Genomic DNA, 21,885 nt, shown 5'->3' on the forward strand with positions numbered 1-21,885 from the left:
ATTTAGTATAATGCTTTTGAGCCGTTTTCAATCTTTAACCACTCGCACCAATTTTACTGACTGCGGGCAACTCGTTGATATATGGTCTTCAGCGTCACACTTTAAGCACTTCGTTCCAACATTACAATCTTTCTTCATGTGTTCAGGCGATCCACAATTGAGCGTCCAAACAGCCACTGACATTCCTCGCTTCCTTACTTACCGTCCTATCAACCCAAATTTGTCAAAAGTTATGCCCGTAGTTGCAACGCAGAAATCAGTTGTTCTCTTTTGTTTTCATTTCACCAATGTTGCCATTGTTCTATTTGTATACACGATTTCTCACACATTCAGTTTTTTAGTTATAATTTTTCATAATGTAAAAGCTCAAAACTAAAATCCAACTATTAACAAGTAAGGAAGGTTTAAGTTCGGATGTAACCAAACATTTTATACTCTCGCAAAGTCAAATGGGATACTCGTTTGAGATTTCTTTGTGGATTGACTGATATTTTCGGTAGAAGGTCAACTATAGACACTGGGGTCCACATATTTAGTACTTAGGGGCTTGAACAGTTTTGGTTCGATTTAGACAGTTTTTGGTTACAAGGTGGCATACTTTAAACGTATTATTCACGCAAAGTTTTACCCCGATATAATCATTGTTGCTTGATATGCATAGTGGAAAGTGAAAGAATCAGATGGAATTGAAAATGGTGTTATATGGAAAATAGGCGGGGTTTTAGTCCGATTTCGCCCATTTTCACCTAAAAGTGGGCGGTGACACGCCCACTGTCTAATTTTGAACGCGGTTCCTATAAAGTCATCTCCTTTCATCCTAGAGATAAAATTTAATGTCTCTGGCGTGTTTAGTGCTTGATTTATCGCGCTTTTAGTAGTTTTTAACAGTACCGTTATATGGGAAGTGGGCGGAGTTGAAACCCGATTTCAACTATTTTCAGACTGTAGGTAGAGGTTCTACAAACATTTGCTTCCAGTGAATTTTGTTATTATAGTATAATATTAGCGGTTCACGGGATATGCACATTAAACCTATTACGGGCGGGACCACGCCCACTTAAAACAAAATTTTAACTGCAGATGCCCCTCCCTAATGTGATCCTATATACCAAATAACTGTCTTGTATCTTATTGCGGAGCTTAGTTATTGCAGTTTATTTGTTTTTGTTAGAGCTTGCATGGACGGACGGACAGACAGTCACCCGGATTTCAACTCGTCTCTTCATCCTGATCATTTATATATATATAACCCTATATCTAACTCGATTAGTTTTAGGTGATACAAACAACCGTTAGCTGAACAAAACTATTATACTTGCGAGAGTATAAAAATAGTTTACCTATTTATAAATAAGTTGGACTGTGATTTTAAATTATTTTAAGAATATTTCAAATATATTCAAGTTCATTTTTTTTTGTTTTTTTTTATTACTACAAAATATTGAGATTGGCAACCAGGCGTTGCAAGAGATTGCTCAGCTCACTCGTTTCTACGGCAAAAATCCAATTTTCACGGATATCCTACCGTACGGTCTGTTAAAGCGAACGTGTGGCAGCAAATAGGTCCTTTAATGCTAGGTGGGAGATTAGGGGAGGGTGGGGGTTGAGTGACCATAACTTGATTCAAATTATGGTTACTCCTAAATCTCCTCCCTCAGCGTATGTAAGTCCGTTGCGGCGATGGCGTACCTCAGGTATCGTCTGGAACCAATATGGTCAGTGTGTTAGGGAAGCGGTATTAGAAATAGTTTGAAGGCTTTGGGGTGGACGAGCAAATTTCTCGGCTAAGTAGTGTGGGAAGTGAACAACAGTGTTCTCGGAAAGTTCGAAAGCTTCAGAGTGAGAAAACTTAAGTGGTGGACGAAAGAGCTAACGCTGAAGAGGAGAGCTGTCCGGCGATTGAGACGAAAGTTTCAACGCGCTAGACAGTCAAACTCTGATAGGCTGTCCCAGATTAGGTATGAATTTAGTTGTGTGATGAGGGAGTACAAACAAATGCTAGGCAAAACCAAGGAAGAGGAATGGAGGAGTTTTGTAGGGGAGAATAGGAACGACCCATGGGGTCAGGTCTACAAGATCTGTAGGGGTCGTAAGAGGGAGGATATCACCTCTCTCCGCGTTGGTGATACTGTGTTATCAACGTGGAGAGACTGTGCGGGGGTTCTGTTAGGAGCGTTCTTTCCTAGGGCGGAGGCTCAGGTACCTCAAACGTATGAGGTACCTGTTCCTCCGCTAGATGATGGGGAGCTGGGATACGCCTTTGGCCTGGTCAGGTGTAAACGATCCCCAGGTTTTGATGGTTTGAACGGAGAGATGTGTAAAAGCATGTGGAAGTTCATTCCGGAATACTTGGAGGCCATTTACAATAAGTGCGTGTGGGAGGGATATTTTCCACGGGAGTGGAAAAGGGCTAGGGTCGTTCCTCTCCTGAAGTCCCCTGATAAGATCAGGAGTGATCCTCGTTCTTATCGGGGCATCAGTCTTCTTCCAGTGCTTGGAAAAGTACTGGAGAGAGTTATGGTGGAACGACTTCAGGATCAAACGCGGGATATGTGGTCAGATAGGCAGTATGGTTTCAGGAAAGGACGCAATGTAGAAGATGTCCAGAGTGCCGTTAGGGAGAACGTCAACGAATATGTCCTTGGCATATTTATTGACTTTAAGGGAGCTTTTGACTACCTAATCTGGGATAGGGTGATCGAACGATTGGTGGAGGTCGGCTGCCCGGAAGTTACTCTCTGGCGGAGCTCCTTTTTGGACAGAAAAGCCGCAATCGTAGGAATGAATGGGAGTGTTGAGATTGGGGTGGCTCGGGGCTGCCCGCAGGGATCCATCTGTGGTCCATATATTTGGTATGCAAGTGTTGTGCGTACGCGGACGACCTTCTTCTTTTAGTTGAAGGTCACTCAAGGTCCGAAATAGAGCGAGCGGGAGGACGATTCTTAGAAATTGTCCACAGTTGGGGTGTAGGTGTTGGTGTGGACATATCAATGGACAAAACGGTTACAATGCTGCTTAAGGGCAGATTGTCGCCGGCTCGCCCACCGATTGTCCGTGTAAATGGGGTCAGCATCAAGTACGTGACGCAAGTCAAATACTTGGGGTTGACCATGAGGGAAAGGATGTGTTTCACTCCACACTTGGTGAGCGTAAAAGAGAGACTGCTGGCGATTGTCGGCAAGGTCAGGCGCGTTTTACGGAGTGATTGGGGCCTCGGACGTCGTGCGGTTCGTACCATATATCGTGGCTTATTTGTGGCCTGTGCCACTTATGGAGCTGCTGTATGGTGGGAATTAGCCACGACGGCCTTGGGTCGCCAAAAACTACTCTCCGCGCAGCGCTGTATGATGCTAGCCTGTTTGCCAGTGTGTCGCACCGTCTCAACTGATGCGATGCAGGTATTGCTAGGTGTGCCACCTCTTGACCTGATTGTTAGACAGCGTGCTGTCACATTCAGGTTAAGAAGAGGCTTGGGTGTGTCCTTGCTTCAGAATAATCTGATTTCCGACCTTGATGTGGAGAGGGAAGGATATCTAGAAAACCCAGACTTCCGATTCTGTCTGAGCCTGGGTTTTCTGCTTACGGGACATGGTCCTCTGAACGCATTTCTGCATCAGAGGCGCCTTTCTGACACGCCGGAGTGTATGTGTGGGGCGCGTGTTGAAGATTGGGCGCATGTTATTGCGCACTGCCCGATGTACTCGGACATTAGGAACCTTGAGGGAATGGGGATTAGTTGGACTAATGGACGATTAGACGTCAGCGGTGTGATCTTCAATAGTCCAAATACCGAACAGTCAGGGTCGTTTGATAGGTTTGCGCGTGAATTGTTTAGGCGGCGGAGACAATAAGCTGAATATAGGGGTTAGTTTTTCTTGGGTGATAGATGAGGGGTAGGGATTTAATCCCTGGTCACCAGTACAGAGCAGTATGGAAGCTCAACTGGTAGTAGTTTCGGCTACGAGGTCTGACCGGAGACTTAATTCTGGTACCACGGGGAGCAGGGGCCCTTGGAGTTCGCTCCAACCTGCTCATGCGGACTGGCTATTCGAAGAGTATCGTGGTAGTTGTGGTTGATGCCCAAATGCGGGAAGAGTGTTTTGATCACTCAATGTGGAGTTGCACTGCAAACGGGTGCCGGACCCAAAGTACGGCAGAGGTGTTAAATAGGCCTAGAACCCCACCAAGGTGTGTAGTGTGTCCATTCCACACTACCAATCGGTACTGAAAAATGCCTGGCATTTTCGGGGCGCTGATCAACGCATTTCATTGATACGCCGTGCTTTTGAGCACCGTGAGGTAAGGCCGTCGACGGCAGGTACTCACGGACGATAGAAGCGGTGGTGACTGATCATTTACATTGCGCTCTCATAAGATAGGTCGTACAGCTGATTCAGGACACGGTTTTGCGTCGGTGACTGTTTGTGCCTTGAAGCAACGAGCCGTTCTTTTATTGCCGCTGTTATGATTTTGCTGGCCGCCACTTATATTAGGCTTTGATACCCAAGTCCGTTAACTACATAACGTATCACTGACTTGATTTCAACATTGCCCAGTGCGGCTATTTTCTTCATTTATAAAACATATTCGTGGAAACTCTCTGTTTGCAGTTTCTTCCTATTTGCCAGTTTCTCATGTACCTCCGTACTTCCTAATTTTCGTTGAAACTCTGTCAACAGCGTTGTTTTTAATTCTACGTACGAGCCAACCAGCTCCGATTCCAAGAACAACTGCGCTGTTTTTGTCATCTTTGACCGCGCTTGAGCATATTTTTGCCTCTCGTTTATCCCATACGCATCAGCATTTAACTCGAAATTTTTAAGCCAATTTTCGACCGGCACTGTCTCGCCGTCAAAATCTGCTACAACTTTACCAAAACCCTCCATTGAGACTTTTGGAGTGTTTTGTGCCACCTCATCACTGGTCCTTGCCTTTGTATATTTATTTGTCGCGACGTTTTTGGTGTTTCACTGTCATCTGCTATTGTTTCTTTTACACATCTTTTTCTTGCAGTCGTTTTCGAAAGCGGCGTACTTGGCATTTGTCTGTCTGTCAAAGAGTATATTACAATATACATGTATGTATAAATAATAATTAAGATTGTTAATATTATCAACAAACTTTGGTTGGTAAGACTCTCCATTCCAACATATTTAGTTACATTTTTTATTTTTCATTTTACTATGCTTTACTGATCTCCTGAATACTTTATATGTTTTATTAAAAATTTCTTTAAGTAAACTTTGTTATATAAAGTAAGTACATATAAGCCTATTCATCATTAATAATTATATTATTTTGTAATATTAAAGTTTGAGTATAAATAGATAAAAATGTCTGATATACATTCAATATAATTTGCAGGCAATACTCCATATAGAGATAATTCCTGTAAATTATATTAAGCATTAATTAAATTTTATTAAAATAAAATGCTGGTAGCGCTAAGATTCATGGCTTCATTTCGCAAATAATGGGACGACTGTTTCACTTCAAATTCTACTTTCAAATTGAACGTACCTAGCTTTCTTTTGCTCGAATTGCCAAGCAAACGTGTTTACTTAAAATGCTCCATAGGCGTACTGACAATGAACCTTAAATCCTAAACTATTTTAACTACGTGTACTCATTGTTAACGTTAAATACTATAATTCTTCTGAGCTTTCCTAAACATTCAGCGAAAGTTAATGCCAATTTCGTTATATATAACTTATTAAATGAAGTATATGTGAATCAATATTAGTTACAATAATTAATTTATGAATATATTTGCAATGAGTTACCAAATAATTAGTTATATTTAAAAATAGTTGTATTTAAAGAAAAATCCCAATCCTTCTGTTGTAATCTTTTTTTACAGCATTGCTTTGTTTTTGGTTATGGATCATATCCAATAATACATACATACATATATCTTCGAATTGAACTCAAATGAAGCCAAGATTTTCGCTAATTTCTGATACAGAGAAATTAGTTACAAAAAAAATGTATTAAAATGTTAGATATTCAAATAAAGTTTCAACTTTCTTTTAAATGAAATTAGCGTTTTTGTGAAGCTCTGGAATTACAGTTACATCAATTTAATCATGATCTCTAATTTAATAATATAACGTTTTTACTTAGAATGTACTGATAAATATTAGGCACTATAAAAATTTGCTTGATTGGTCACTCGCAACATTTTTAGTGTAAGATTGGTTGGTTTTAAGAGACCCAATAATCAGATTTGAAACCATCAGCGACCAAAGGTAAGGAACCGTCTTCGTCTCTCAAAACCTTCATGATTTTCTGGGTGACAGTTAAAATTTAATTTCAGTGAGAAAATATAAGAATAGAAATTTTTAAATCAGAACCTTCTCGAGGACTTCTTACGAAATTTTGAAATGATCAATAAAGTTATTCCCATATTTTTTTTCTACTTACAAAAAAATTAAGGGTGTTTCATCTTTAAAAACAGATTATATTGTTGACAGTGATATGGCTACTATTTGTTGATGGGCTTTAGTATTTCTCAAAATATATTGAAAACCGATTAATGATAATTCAAATATTCGAACAGATGTAAAAGTAGTCTTTATCGCAGACTTGTGAAACAGTTTTTCTCGATTTATGCCAAACTAATCTTATATTTCGCACTACAAACATTCCTGTATTCTTAATTCTATACGTGATTCTAAAACTTACATATTAGATTACAATATTTACTAAATCTAAAGTGTACAATATGATTATATAATAAAGTTGAACAAATAATATCAGTATATATAGTTGTAAACCTTTTCTAAGTCCTTTGAATGATTGCTTGTGAAAAGTTATGCAATTTTTTCATATTTTTATACTCTCGCAACCTGTTGCTACAGAGTATAATAGTTTTGGTCACCTAACGGTTGTTTGTATTACCTAACACTAATCGAGTTAGATATAGGGTTATATATATAAAAATGATCAGGATGAAGAGACGAGTTGAAATCCGTGTGACTGTCTGTCCGTCCGTATGTGCAAGTTGTAACTTGAGTAAAAATTGAGATATCTTTATGAAATTTGGTACACATGTTTCTTGATACCGTAAGACGGTTGGTATTGCAGAAGGGCGTAATCGGACCACTGCCACGCCCACAAAACGCCATTAATCAAAAACAAATAAATTGTCATAGCTAAGCTCCACAATAAGATACAAGGCTGGTATTTGGCACCTAGGATCACATTAGGGAGGGGCATCTTTAGTGAAAGCCCTTATCTTAGGATCTGCTTAACCGATTTCAACCAAATTCGGTACATAATATTCTTCTCATATTTCTATACTATAGGGCGAAAATTAGCGAAATCGGATTACAACCACGCCTATTTCCCATATAACAGCATTTTAAATTCCATCTGATGTTTTCACTTTCCAGTATGCAAATCAAGCAACAATGATTAAATCGGCGTAAAACTTTGCGTGAATAATACGTTTAAGGTATGCCACTTTGTGATCAAAAATTGTCTAAATCGAATCAAAACTGTTCAAGCCCCTAGGTACTGAATATGTGGACCCCAGTGCCTATAGCTGACTTTTTACCGAAAATATCGGTCAACATAGAACCAGGCGGCAAGATCCACAAATAAATCTAAAACGAGTATTCCATTTGACTTTGCGAGAGTATAAAATGTTCGGTACATCCGAAATTAGCACTTCCTTACTTGTTTAGTATTCTTTTTAAATAATATAGCTTGTATATACTACTAAATATTATATTTCGTGCGGAAATAACAATAAATGAATGAAGTGAATTCATTATTCATTTATTTTTGGAATGAAAGATTGTTAGGTATATCTTCCTGGGCATTGCCTTTTGTGTAATTTGGTCAAAAAATTTATTAGCTTATAAACTACATTAAAGAAAAATATCTGTAAGTCAATTATTCGTGATTTTGTAAATTTAAAACACGTTTTACAAATAACGAATTAGTTAAAAATATCAGTATTGAATTAAATATAGGTTCGATTCGGGAAGAATTTAAAAGTATGTTCGAAATTTGTCGTTAGGCCCTAAATTTAGTGACTTAAACAGAGCATCGGTCACTTGGATTTACGGCAAGATTCAATAGCCGTATCTACGAAAAATTACACTGGTAAACACTGTTTTTGTCACATGAACTTTGCTACAATATATAATAATTTTGTTTGAAGCACGTCCAGTTTTTTTGTGACATCTACATATTCATTTCTGATCTCATACACATGTCTTTTTTAATAATCTTCATTTATGTGACTATATGTACGTTTGTTACATCATAAACACGACACGAAAGTGTTCTAAAGACCCCGATAGTTTTTCTTATATGTGTGGAAAATTAGTTTTTAAATCTCAGCGTTGTAATTTCACGTCATTAATTGAACAGTGTTATTTAGGTTATTTTAAATTACCTATGAGGAATCACGATAAATCCTGGGTTTCACATAAATGTTGTGTAACCTATGTGAGATTGCTATTAGGTTGGGCTAAACAAGAACCCAGACATATGCCATTTGTTATACCAATGATTAGGACCGAACCAAAGGATCATGTAAATGATTGGTAGTTTTGTTTGACTCAAACAAAAGGCATTACAACCAAGTCCAAACACACTGTATCCATACTTGTATTCGGTACACAGACCCATACTACGTAGTCGCGAACAGTGTGTGCCAAAGCCTTCAAATCGATCAGAAAATCAGGTTTCTGGATTTGTGTATTTTAAAGAGAAATTCTCCTGAAAACCTGAATGATCAGGAAAAACTCGCCTAGAAATTTTTTGTGAACGTTGTCCAAATATTTTTAGAAAACGATAAATCGGAAAATTACAAAGACTTAATAAATGAACTAAAAATTACGTATAAAGCTTTGGGGTGTAATATGCCTTTAAAAATACATATGCTACACTCTCATCTGGATTTCTTTCCGGCAAATTTGGGTGTTGTTTCCTTAATGGAGAAGCGCTATCAAGGGAAAAGCGCAGGAATGCTAGCAGAAGCCAAATATTTACGAAAATCATAAGTATCTTTTCTATATTAAGCAATAATTTCTCCAAATGTAGATGTCTGTACTTTTTAAGAAAATATTCGTTTTGATGTCACAAGAAAGTTTGAAGTGTAAATTTTTTTTTATTCACATATTATTGTCTGTCCATTCAAAATTTGATATGAGTTTTCATGTTTTCACAAGAAAGTTTGAAGTGTAAATTTTTTTTTATTCACATATTATTATCTGTCCATTCAAAATTTGATATGAGTTTTTATGTGACAAAAAAAAGTTTAAGTGTTGTTGAGTAGTGTTATTATATATTATATATTCATAAGTTATAAAAAAGTCAGTCTATAGAAGCGCATTTTACGAAAAAATCAACCTTATGTTCACCACATATTGCATTTTCACATTTGCTTTTCTCTTATTACTTGGACGTGTCTGTTGGTTGAACGATATAACTGGATGATGCCTGTACTTGACTTTTACTTTGATCACTTTCGAATGTTAAAACATCTGTGATTTTGTTTTTGATGTGCGTCGGCATGGTACGAATTTCAAGTCGAACTTTTACTTTAATAATTGAGATGGTTCCCTGGAAATGTGAACAATATTGATTACTGACGTCTTTCGAAGTTTGTCCTTTGCTTGTAGCTGAAATACAATGGTACCGACTGTGAATGGTACTACTTGGGAATGACAGATTACTCGGATCATTGCCTCCGCTGTGTACTGGTGGGGGAGGTGATTAGACCTTCAACACGTCATGCGTCAAAGCCGTATAGACACGGTCTCCATCGTCGGAAAAAACATCATCTACCTCCACATTTTCGCTAGCTGACAATCACGCTATATGTTCATCCGACAGCAAACGCCATGATAAAAACTTCAAAAGAAAAAAAATCATAATAGTTAAAAATTCTAACACAAAACTTAACCATTCATCGAAACTACGAGCATTATCGTAATATCAAAATCTTCACTTACCAGCCGCACATGTCCAAACGAAAAAAGCGAATACTAAGTTCACAATTAACTTTGTGACAGAAAACACATAGATAGAAAATTTTCAATAGCGTACTCGTCGAATCGGCGAAGGTTAGGTGTCTAAGGTTAACGTTAGGCCGCTAATTTCCTTATATTACGAACAATGAGAAAGGCTTTGATTGCAATTTCGTCGCCTTCACAAGCTTGAAGGATACGTCAAGTTTTATAAGTGCATTTGTACGTATAGGTCTACGCTTAATTTATCATATCATAAGAGAATTCACAAATCTCGTTTTCTTGGGAATCTAGCAGTAGTTCCGAAGTCTTATCAATTACGGGCTTTTTAGAAAATGCTATTTACGCAACAAGTGTTAAATATATCAAATCAGGTACTGCACCCACGGTAAGACTCTTCGTTATTTTCTAGGCACAACCATGTTAAAAACTGAAGAACGTTGTCTATTATTATTTGATATGTTCATAAATTAACAGTACTGAATACCAAATTTTGTATTAAACCATAAACCGTTGTGGCAATGACAGGAAACCAATATGGTGAAATTCTTTGTTCTAGTTATTATGTATTATCCTATTATATTGAGTTGTTAGTAAAAATTTCTAGGGGAACAAAACTGTTAGTATATTCTACTGCGAGAAATTCTACAATTAAGCAAAAATGCATTGTAAATTAGTACGGAAGGACTAAGTTCGGGTGTAATCGAACATTCTATCGCAAGGTAAAGTGATATACGAGATTTTCGTATATATTTTAATTAAAAGTAGAAAGTTTTGAATTCATTTGTCACAGGCAAGAAGATACACTATTTTTGGAAAGAGATTCTTTGGGAATTTACTTAAGATTTCTTACATATTGACCGGTAAAAGCGGTATAAAGTCAATCGGAAGTTCGAAAATATTTATGTTCAGTATTTGAGGGGTTAGGGAAGTATTGACCCGATTTAACACATTTTTGGCAAGGGACATGCTGCTATCACAAAAATATTCTCCCCGAAAATCAACACTAGAACTCACAGACTAACCTTAGGTGACCATATTTTTTCCGGCGAAATTCGGGACGATTGTTTTAGTAATCGATTTTTTCCATATTATAATTCACTGAAAATCGCGACGTATAATAGGTGAGAGAGCAACACAATTTTATTTAAAAATAATTGAAATGATAAAAGAGAGAGAAGGCAAAGTAATATTAAAAATTTAAAAGATTCAATCTCTGTCTGGTTCGATCGTTTGTAACGTTTGTAAAGAAAATTTTAAATTATTCTTCACTAATAAAATCGATTTCATCGGTTATTATCGCTTCACTGTTTGTTCTTGAGCATGAAAATTTTTTCATTTGGAAACAGGTTCGAAATATTTTGGTTGCGTAGTCGTTTGACCTACAATAAAAACTTTATTTTTTAATCGGACGATAACTGCTGTTTTTCAATTGATTTTTTGAATAGCAAACCTGAAACTGTGATTCTGGTTTCTTGTTTTGAAGATAAGCATTTGCTGCTACTTTGGGCTTCTTTGCCTTCAAATGATTTTCAATATCATTGCCTCCACCAGCAGCAAGCGAAAAGTTACAACGAACGTTGGAATCGTCGTAAGTGACTCTTAAAAAATTATATTTTTTCATCACATTATCTTTGAAAACATACTTTCGTTTCGCCATTTCACAAAGTAATATTTAATCGTAAATATTAATACTTTAAACTCACAAAAGTATCTTATGTTTCACTTAGAATGTTGAATGACAGTAATGAGCTGTCTTTGAACAATTCTGACGTTCGCGCCTAAATCTACTACAGAGTTCAATACATTCAAACCGAATGTAGAATGTAGAAATAGAACATGCATGGTGGGCCATCTACATTGTGGTATTTTTGTCCCTTTTATTGAGAAATTTTCTTCTTCCAGGACGCCCGGGACGCTTTACTCGGACTGTCCCGGACAAACCGAGACGAATGGTCAGCTAAGACTAACCGATATGTTCGGTAAAAAATCAGCCATATGCACTGGTCTCCACATATTTGCTGTCTGGGTCCTAGAAAAGTTATAGTCCGATTTCGACAGTTTTTAATTAAATACCTTGAGGATACTATATGTGCAAATTTTACACTAATAACTTCATTGATGTTTACTGTAAAGTGAAAGAATCAGTTGGAATTTAAAAGTTTGTTATATGGGAAGTAGGCGTGGTTGCCAACCGACTTTGCCCACTTACTTAGTGTACAATAGTAATAACTGAATAACCACACACAACAAATTGGGTGTGGGATATAGGATTTCGCCTAAAAGTGGGTGGTGCCACGCCCATTGTCCGTAAAGTCCTTCCCTGTCATCCTGATTGTAAAATTTAATTCTTGTGGCTCATTTATTCAGTGGGTTATCGTACTTATAGTAATTTTCACCATAACGGTTATATGGGGAATGGGCGTGATTATTACCTGATTTTATCCTATTTCTCAGCAAGTTTGGCTGAGTTAGCTTCAGTGGCTTGGAAGATATGTACATTTAACAATTTAGAGGGCGCGGTCACGCCCACTTAAAACAATGTTTAGCAAGTGCATCTCACTTCTGCGATCCCTTGTGCCGAATTACAGTTTTTATATCTTAATTTAGTGCTAAGTTATGACCAGCGATGGGCAGGACCACAATCAAACGAGCATCACAAGATGAGATCCTACCCAAAAAACACAAGTGAATGGAGAAATTTGTTGCCGCTAACTAGATCACTAAAAGTGGTAGAACAAAAATTATTAAAGAAAACGGGAAATTGAAATGTATTTGATGAAATCTTATGTGATGTTATGCTTTGTAGTATTAAATTTCAATTAAAAATTACAAAAAACATTTATTAATTGCGAGCTATTACTTTTAATTCACTTTATTTACTATTACACGTTCCAAAATCAGTTGTTTTAATATATCACAAAATCGCAAAAAAGAATTTAAATAGTTTCTCCTTATGTTAAACGGATATACATATAATAATTTTTAATCTTAATAAATTTTAGGCGTTTTAATTTAAATGTTTAAATATTATTATTTTGACTGATCTGGCTACAATGCAAAATTTTATAAAAAGCGCTAATTTTGAGGCGCTTTCGTACTGGAATAAGTTGGGCATATCTTTATTCCTAACGCAGGTCTATGGCACACGAAGTAGCACATGTACGAATGTACATACATACAAGTACATATATACGAATACATATGGCAATAAATATACATAAACAAGAAAAAACAATAGCTTCGGTACCCTTCACAAATGCAAAGGTTCCTTACAAGAACTTGATTTCGGTTGTTCAATTTGTATGGCAGCTATAGGATATAGTGATCTGATCTGAACAATTTCCGCGGAGAATACATTGTTGCCTTAAACTATTCCCCTTGCCTAATTTCGTGAAGATATTACGTCAAATTAAAAAGCTTTCCATGCAAGCCCTTTATTCCGATCGTTCAAATAATATAGCAGATATATGCTATTTTCATCCATTCTATACAATTTCTTCGGAGATTACTGGTTAAATAGGTAAGCGCATACCACTGTAAAGTTTTGATGTGGCACTTACAGTCGCGGTTAATGTGACAAATGAAAAGATTTCCGATCCGAAATAAATGGTAATTTATTTATTGTTACAAAAGATTCTAACTTTAACACTTATTTAAATAATGATAAATATAGCCGTGTAGAGCTGATGTCGAACGAAATGATGGCAGTTGACGGTTACATTATCGAAGCGAATTATAACGCACTTGATCGATTTCGTATTGATGTGTTAATAAAACGAAACGAATGTGTTGTTTACGCGGTGCGGTGTGCTAACGAATAATGTTGATGTGGCGCTCAGGCCCGTAGACGATAAGAGAATGAAATGGTATGTTGTGTTGTCCTGTGTGGTGTCATCTGGTGTGGGGTGAAATTCCTTGAGTGTTCACAGGTGTGGTGTGTTTCACTAGGGTGTGTCAGTTTTTCCCGAGTAGAGTGGTGCACTTGAAGGAGGGAGTTTAAACTCATTTAAACATCCTGGGCCCCCTAGGCGAATATTTTGCCTAGTATAACACATATGGGCTGTATTATGCATTTCGGCGTGCTGTTGATGAAGTAGCCGAGGGCGAGAATATTAGCTGTAAGAAGCAATTTTGGTTTTAAAGTTGGCAATACAATAAGTCGTGTTTGTATTTACGATTTTTTCTTTTATCAATTTTTTATGCGGGTTGTTTATGATTTGCCTTTTCTGTATTATCAGCAATTATTTGCAATCTCTTTATTATCGGCTTATGAGGATAGCGACTCCACGCCTGGCTCAGATATGGCCAGAATGGGTGCTCCTTTCAAACCTTTGAAGAGGGATCTTGCGAGAGTGAGATTTGTGATTTTCGCCCACTTTTTTGAAGTGAGATTTACAACTTTTACAAGTGTTTCCCATAAACTATCCGTATGAAGAGCGCTTAGATAGATGCGATAAGTGCGACCTTTACTTTTGTAAGTCTGGGTGCGTCACTGTATCACATTGCAAGTATGGTGATTCCTTAACTTAAATTTTGAATTGTATTTGATTATGAAAATTTAGGCAACTATGAGGCACTATAGTAAGAGAAAAGTAGATTTTTGGACTTTCTATGACAATTACTCGTATGTTGCGGACGATACTATGTATGGAAGTGGGCGATTGTGGCCAAGAATCGGTAGATTCGGATATCGTTAAGATTGTTTGAGGATTGTGACCATTTTTCTAAGTGAAAAAGAATTAAGATTTTTGTTTGTATCATAATTGGCGAAAGCCATCCTGCGGGGTCAAAAATGTTATTGCGGATAATGCGGATATTGATTCAGTAGGATATGAAAGCTGATCAGATATCGCATTCCATTGGATCCCCTGTATTTTTATGTTGTACTGCCCTTTTCAAATTTAAGGAAATTAGTGTACAACAAATTTTCTTTTCAAATACTTAGTAATATATCTCGATGATTTGGTTGAATTATAGATATTTGTGTTTTTAACACTGGGGTTGTCAGAAGAAACTCTGAAATGGTTTTTTGTGCCAATTTGTAGAGTGTTGGAAAATTGTGGCTTTGGTGGTAGTCGTACGACGTACCGGCCATTATTTGATCGAGTAGTTGTGGCTTTGTAAAAGTCTTCACAATACTGATCTTCAGGGGTTGTAATTGATATCAGGGGGCGTTTTTCTAACTCCCGAAGTTTCCTTAATTGTGAATGAAGGTATTCTTTAGAATATTCGTCAACTTGAGTTGATGTTGTGGAAACTGGTTCTGTAACTAGTCCACTTAGCATCCAACCGAAAATAGTATTTTGTGCCATTAGTTTGTTTGAAATTTTCTCAACACCCTCGAGTATTATCTGAGGTATGAGATCGCTGCCTAATAGAAGGTCTATGTGAGCGGGAGTGTTGCAGTTGGAATCTGCTAGCTTTAGGTGTGAAACCTTTTGCCAATGCTTGCTATTTATGTGATAGCTTGGAAGCATATTTGTAAGTTGCGGTAAGACTATAGCTTCTGCTTGTATGTGCTTATCCGCTTGGGGGGAAATTAGGGTAATGGGGCAGATTTTATTTGAGTTTTGGACTACTCTTCCGCCCATTCCCGTAGTTTCAAAATTGGCTAGTTTTGTTGGCAGTTGTAGCCTATTTTGAGCCCTAGACGCTATGAAAGATCGTTGTGATCCTTGGTCTATTAAGGCCCTAAGTTTAAACAGTTCTCCTCGGTGTTCGATGGAGATGACTGCTGTGGGTAGTAATACCCTATTTTGTATTTCGCTGTGTAGCGTTTGAGTTTTTTGTGCCTTTGAGCAACATGGTGTCTTTTGGCAATTTTTGGGATTTCGGTTTTTGGGAGTTGTTGTTACCACTAAACCTGTGGTTCTTTTTGTATAAGCGCTTCTTTGGGGTGATATGGGAAATTCGCTATAATGAAGCATTGAGTGGTGTCTTTTGTGACAATATAAGCAATTGAACTTGCTTTTGCAATTTTTATACTTATGCGCATGCGACAAGCAATTTGTACAAAGTCTTTTTGATCTGACCAAATTATTTCGTTCGTTAACTTTTAAGTTATTAAACTTCTCGCAAGATTGTAGTTTATGCCCTCTCGTGCACAGTTCGCATGACGCAAGTATATTCTGTTCGGATGTGAACGATTGCGTTTTGTAAAAGCTTCTGTTTAATTTGTTTTTGCTACTAGCTTGGGGTCTATTGAAGCTTCTTTTTAGGTCGTGTTGTACATTTTTTGTTTTAATTAGCTTTTTGTCTACCCTTTCAGCGATTTCGTACTGGGTAGTTAGAAAGTCTTTCATTTGTAGCCACGTGGGGCATTTCTTTCGTGATGAGAGCGATTGCTCCCATAAAAGTAACGATTTTTCTGGTAATGCGGCAGTGCATATGTTTACCAGTATAGGGTCCCAGCTGTCTGTGGGAATATTTTGTGTCGATAAAACCGACAAACAGTTTGAAACAGTGGATTGTAGTCTTATAAACTCTTCACTGGTTTCTTTTTGAATCTTAGGCAAAGTTATTAGTGTTGTTACTTGGTTATCGACCAATATTCTTTCATTTTCATATCTTGCTTTTAGAGCTTCCCAAGCCAAATTGAAATTGTCGTCATTAAGTGCGAACTGTTTGACTATTACGCCTGCTTGACCTTGCGTTTTGTATTGGAGGTGATACAATTTTTGCGCTTTTGATAATTTTGGATGGTTGATGTAAACGGCAGTGAACATGTCCCGGAAGGACGGCCATTCTTCATAACCTCCATAAAATATTTCTGTGTCACATGCGGGCACCTCGAGATGGATGCCTGAACTTGCCTCTTGATTTTGTACTTGTGGCAGCTCTACTCTCGGATGTGGAGTAGGTGCAATAGCTTTTATTAGCTTTAATTGATCAGAAATCATAGCTTTTGTTTCTTCGTACTGGTCTAAGCAGTTTTCGTATAGTGCGTAAGCCGACGATTTAAAATCGTGTGGTAGATCTGAATTGTCATAATCTACTATGGCGTCATGAGCCGTTTGGAGACGAGTCCAAAAATTGTCAATATTTTGTTTTTTTATTTCCAATAACGATTCAGAGATGTCTTGAATCGGTGAAGATGAAAATCGAGTGCAGTAGAATGTTAATCTGTCACTCTCAGAAATGAATTTGGTGGCACACATATTTTTGCCTTTTATTTGCTTTGTGGTAACCTGTCTTGCGCGTGTAGCTTCTGCAGGTGTAATTTGATTTTTATCGTGATTAACCATTTTTGTTATGTTATTTATTACTATATGTGTCAAAGTTATTGTAATTAAAATTTTCTCAGTGTTAACTGATTTAAACGCAGCAATAAATGATAATTAATACCGAATACTCTTTTATGTATACTTGTATACGAGTTTTTTTCGGACTAGATAAATATTTAAATGCGAAATAAATTTTTTAATTTGTAAATTATTTTAAATATTTTGTTGTGAGTGTAATTTAAATATTCTTAATTTTATTATTAAGAATCGCTCTTTTAATTTAACAATATTTTTTATGTCGTTATTGTTGATGTATTTAGGTACACCCTAATACACGGACTTGTTAGTATATATTTATGTGCTCGTGAAATTGAGAGCTCGTTGAAGAGATCAATACACTTTGTACATAAGTATGCACGGATTGTTTGTGCGTATGTATGTATATTTTCTAATGCAATTGAGAGCTCGTTGTAGAGATCAATTTGATTTTACTTTTGTGTACGCAATCCTGCTTGTTTGTAACAAGGGGTATTGCGGGATGTATGCCAATTGTGGACTTTGAAAATATGTACAATTATAATTGAATATGTTTTAATATGTATATATATTTAAATATTATTTTTGTTTGTGTGCAATTGAGAGCTCGTTAGAGAGATCAATGCGTTTTTGATTTTGATTTGCAATCCTGCTTGCTTGTGTTGTAACAAGAACAAGAGGTTTTGCTTGAATAGATGTACATATGCGTATGTACTTTAGTTCTTGTTAAAAGAATATTTTATGTATTTATATATATATATATATTTTTTTTTTTTTGTTTTTTTTTAAGAGTTTGTTTGCTTTTTAAAAAAAAAAATTAAGGAAATTTTATTTCACTTTGTTTATTCATTCGCAATTTGAAAATCACTTTTTAGTGAATGTTTAAAATTTTAATAATTTAATATTACCCAATGTTGAGTATGGTATAAAAATATAGGTAGATTGTATGCCGTATGTATGTATAAACGGGGCTTCTATATTTTGCAATAGAAAGAGAGCGCGAAAAAGGAATTGATAGTGTGCAGGTATTCTCCGTATGCACATATATGGATGTAAATATGTACTTGGTTTTTGAAAATATATAAATATGTCGTTTGTATTTATTTTGTTTCTCTTTCTTTGTCTTTAAATTTTTGTTATATATATGTTTGTGCCTTTGCTTACTTATTTAAGGCAATCCTGCTTACTGTGTTTGTTAAAAATAAGGGGTATTGCCGGAAAATATTTGCAAGTAAATACTTGAATTCTGTTTTTGTTTTTTGTGTTTGTGAAAGATGTGTGTTTGAAAACACAAAGGTAAGCTTATAGGCATACAATAATTATTTACATAATATATATTATATTTGGATATATATATTGTACCAAACTGGTTTTAATGTCAGCGGTACTTCGATTTGTACCGTGATCTATACCAGTTTGGTAGTCTTATTTTATACTAGTGTATAAAATAATAAGTGAAATAAATACGCTCACTTTGGTTTTCCTCAAGGGGCTTTTGGAGGGCGTATATCTGTATATACAAGTTACGTGCTTGTGCGTTTGTCCCAGTGTCTGTCTTCTTCGGCATCCAGTTGGCTAGATCCTTATGCGTGTTTGTTGTTTGTATTTTTGTGGATAAATTTGCTCGCGCCCGAATATGTGTTTTTGTTTGGATTTTGTTGTATGGTGCTTTAGTTTCGCGCTCAATTTATGTATGCTTTTAGTTTGTTTTAGTTTTCGCGCTCGATTTGTGTTGTATTAGTTAGTTGAACCCTTTTTTGTTTGTGTTTTGACATTCACTTTATATAAATTCGTTATTTAATATGTTTTTTTTTTTCTTTTTTTGTATTTTACTGCACTTGCTAGACCTATATGTCAGGCTATTGGTGATTTTTTTTTGAAGTTGGCTTTGTATATTTTAAAATATTTGTATATGTAGCCATGCATGTACATATGTATGTACATATATATTTTTTTTTCGTGTCACTGCACTTTTTGGCTTTTTAGCTCACTGCTCTCTTCCGATTTATATATTTCATATAATTTTTCTATATGTTTCTTAATAGTTTTTATTGTTTTTTTTATAACAATCCGAAGGTGCCTTTCAGTAAGGCTCGAAGGACCATGGTTAAATAGGTAAGCGCATACCACTGTAAAGTTTTGATGTGGCACTTACAGTCGCGGTTAATATGACAAATGAAAAGCAGATTTCTGATCCGAAATAAATGGTAATTTATTTATTGTTACAAAAGATTCTAACTTTAACACTTATTTAAATAATGATAAATATAGCCGTGTAGAGCTGATGTCGAACGAAATGATGGCAGTTGACGGTTACATTATCGAAGCGAATTATAACGCACTTGATCGATTTCGTATTGATGTGTTAATAAAACGAAACGAATGTGTTGTTTACGCGGTGCGGTGTGCTAACAAATAATGTTGATGTGGCGCTCAGGCCCGTAGACGATAAGAGAATGAAATGGTATGTTGTGTTGTCCTGTGTGGTGTCATCTGGTGTGGGGTGAAATTCCTTGAGTGTTCACAGGTGTGGTGTGTTTCACTAGGGTGTGTCAGTTTTTCCCGAGTAGAGTGGTGCACTTGAAGGAGGGAGTTTAAACTCATTTAAACAATTACATTGTTGCTTTAAAAAATAACTCATGACAAATTTCTTAAAGATATTACCTCAAATGAAAGAGTTTTCCATACAAGCGCTTGATTCCTATCGTTCAGTTTGTATGGCAACTATATGCTATAGTGATCCAATCTAAACAATTCGGAGATTATCGTTCAGTTTGTATTGCAGCTATATGCTATAGAGGTCCGATATCGGCCGTTCTGACAAGTGAGCAGCTTTTTAGTGAGGAGAGGACAGGTGCAAAATTTCAGATCGATAGATTAAATACTGAGGGTAGTCTCTTGTATATATACAATATATATATTTATATATACACACAGACGGACATGGCTAAATCAACTCAGCTCATCATGCTGATCATTTATGTATACATTATATTTTATAGGGCCTCCAACGTTTCTTTTTGGGTGTTACATACTTCGTGGCAAACTGAATATACCCTGTTCATGGTATAATTAATGATATTTCAGGATGTCCCTCTCCATTTGGAACGAAATTAACTTTCATTTAGTGGACGAGTATTTTTATTAAAATCAACCTATTTTACTAAACTTAGAAATATTTGATATAAAGTCTAGTCAATCCAAAGATTTCATATATGATGTAGTGGGTCCATTTATATTCATTTAAATATACACTTTGACTAATACAAAAAGTTTACAGTTGCATTGGGGCTAGGGGAAAGTCAAGCATACTCGAGAAGATGTTTCCACATTATTTTATATAAATAACTTACACATTGACCGATATATTCGGTATGCAGCATAGGCAGCTAGGGTAATTCATGGACCGATTTCAGACATTTTAAACATTAAACTATGGTATAACCATGATTGAAATTCTTTACACTCTCACTTAATTTTGCTAAGATATCCTACACATTGACTAATATACACGCTATAAAGCCAACCCGATGACCCGATTTTATTAATGTTTGGCCTAAAGAAATATTATTACCAAAAAAAGATGACCGCTGAGTTTTGTTAGGATAACTCACATATTGACCGAGATATATGGTATAAAGTCAACTTGAGTTTTGAAAATCCTTATATTAAGTATAAGGGAACTATAGAAAGCATTGATCCGATTTTACCTTTTTTTCGCGCCAGGGCACATTATTATCAGGAAAAGACGTTCTCTTAGTTTCTTTGTTATAACTTATATAAATATGCGTATATATATATATGTATATATATATGTATATATATATATCTTTTTACATATTCGGCGAAAAGGTTCGTTGGTTAAAAATTTAATATACAAGATTTTAGCAATAAAGGTCTAAACTACGTCGATAAGCGAGCCGGTATAATAAATTAAACATCCGACAAGAGAAAAGAACTACAAATTGATTTATTCAACATTTTCACTAAGAATATTATGCCAAGAATTTCCCTACGACTAGTGAGTGCAGGTAGATTTATTAGTTTTAAACGACTAGTATATGAACGAAGACGTATCTTTAAATCCGTAAAAAGTAAAACGACTATTTGTGAAAAGTGTTATTTCATTACCTTCGTTGATGCTATTTATATACATATGAAGTAAAGTTAAGGAAGTAGGCGTGGTTGTATTTCATTTTAGTCCATTTTCACACTGTAATATAAAACGTCAGGATATTGTTATGTCCTGAATTTGGTAGAACTTTGTCAAGTAGTTCTTGAGGTATAGGATTTCACCTAAAGATGAGCGGTACCCCGCTCATTGTCCAATTTTTACCATACATACATAACAAGTAAAAAAGAGCTAAGTTAAGGTGTAACCGAACATTTTATATTTTCGCAAAAAAACCGGGGACGAATTTATGTCTTCACCAGTGGTCGACATGAGAAGAAATGTGACTGTACAGGTGAGCACGATACTTAAGACACCCAGTAAGAAGTCTGTTATCTTAAATTTTGTGAATCTTTTGCATTCTATGTTTAAACAAGTACTTTCATGCTTCCTGATTTATTTTATATATTGTACGACTAAAATAAATATATTAGACCATGAAAACCTCCATTTTATTGTCTTTAAG

General features: G+C 36.0%; 1 protein-coding gene across 16 annotated transcripts in view; it reads left to right on the forward strand.

The window, feature by feature from the left end:
- Nucleotides 1-21,885, forward strand: part of LOC106624407 (DNA transposase THAP9) — an 81,568-nt gene that overhangs the window by 18,335 nt on the left and 41,348 nt on the right. For 2 of the 16 annotated variants that reach the window (XM_070113142.1, XM_070113147.1), the window contains exon 2: nt 19,325-19,455. The exons of the other annotated variants lie outside the window; for them this stretch is intronic. The gene's annotated coding sequence lies outside the window, so the exon portion shown is untranslated. The remainder of the gene's footprint in view (nt 1-19,324; nt 19,456-21,885) is intronic. 16 annotated transcript variants of the gene reach the window in all.

This window comes from Bactrocera oleae, chromosome 2, assembly GCF_042242935.1.
Source record: "Bactrocera oleae isolate idBacOlea1 chromosome 2, idBacOlea1, whole genome shotgun sequence".
In the NCBI taxonomy this organism is placed as follows: Eukaryota; Metazoa; Arthropoda; class Insecta; order Diptera; family Tephritidae; genus Bactrocera; species Bactrocera oleae.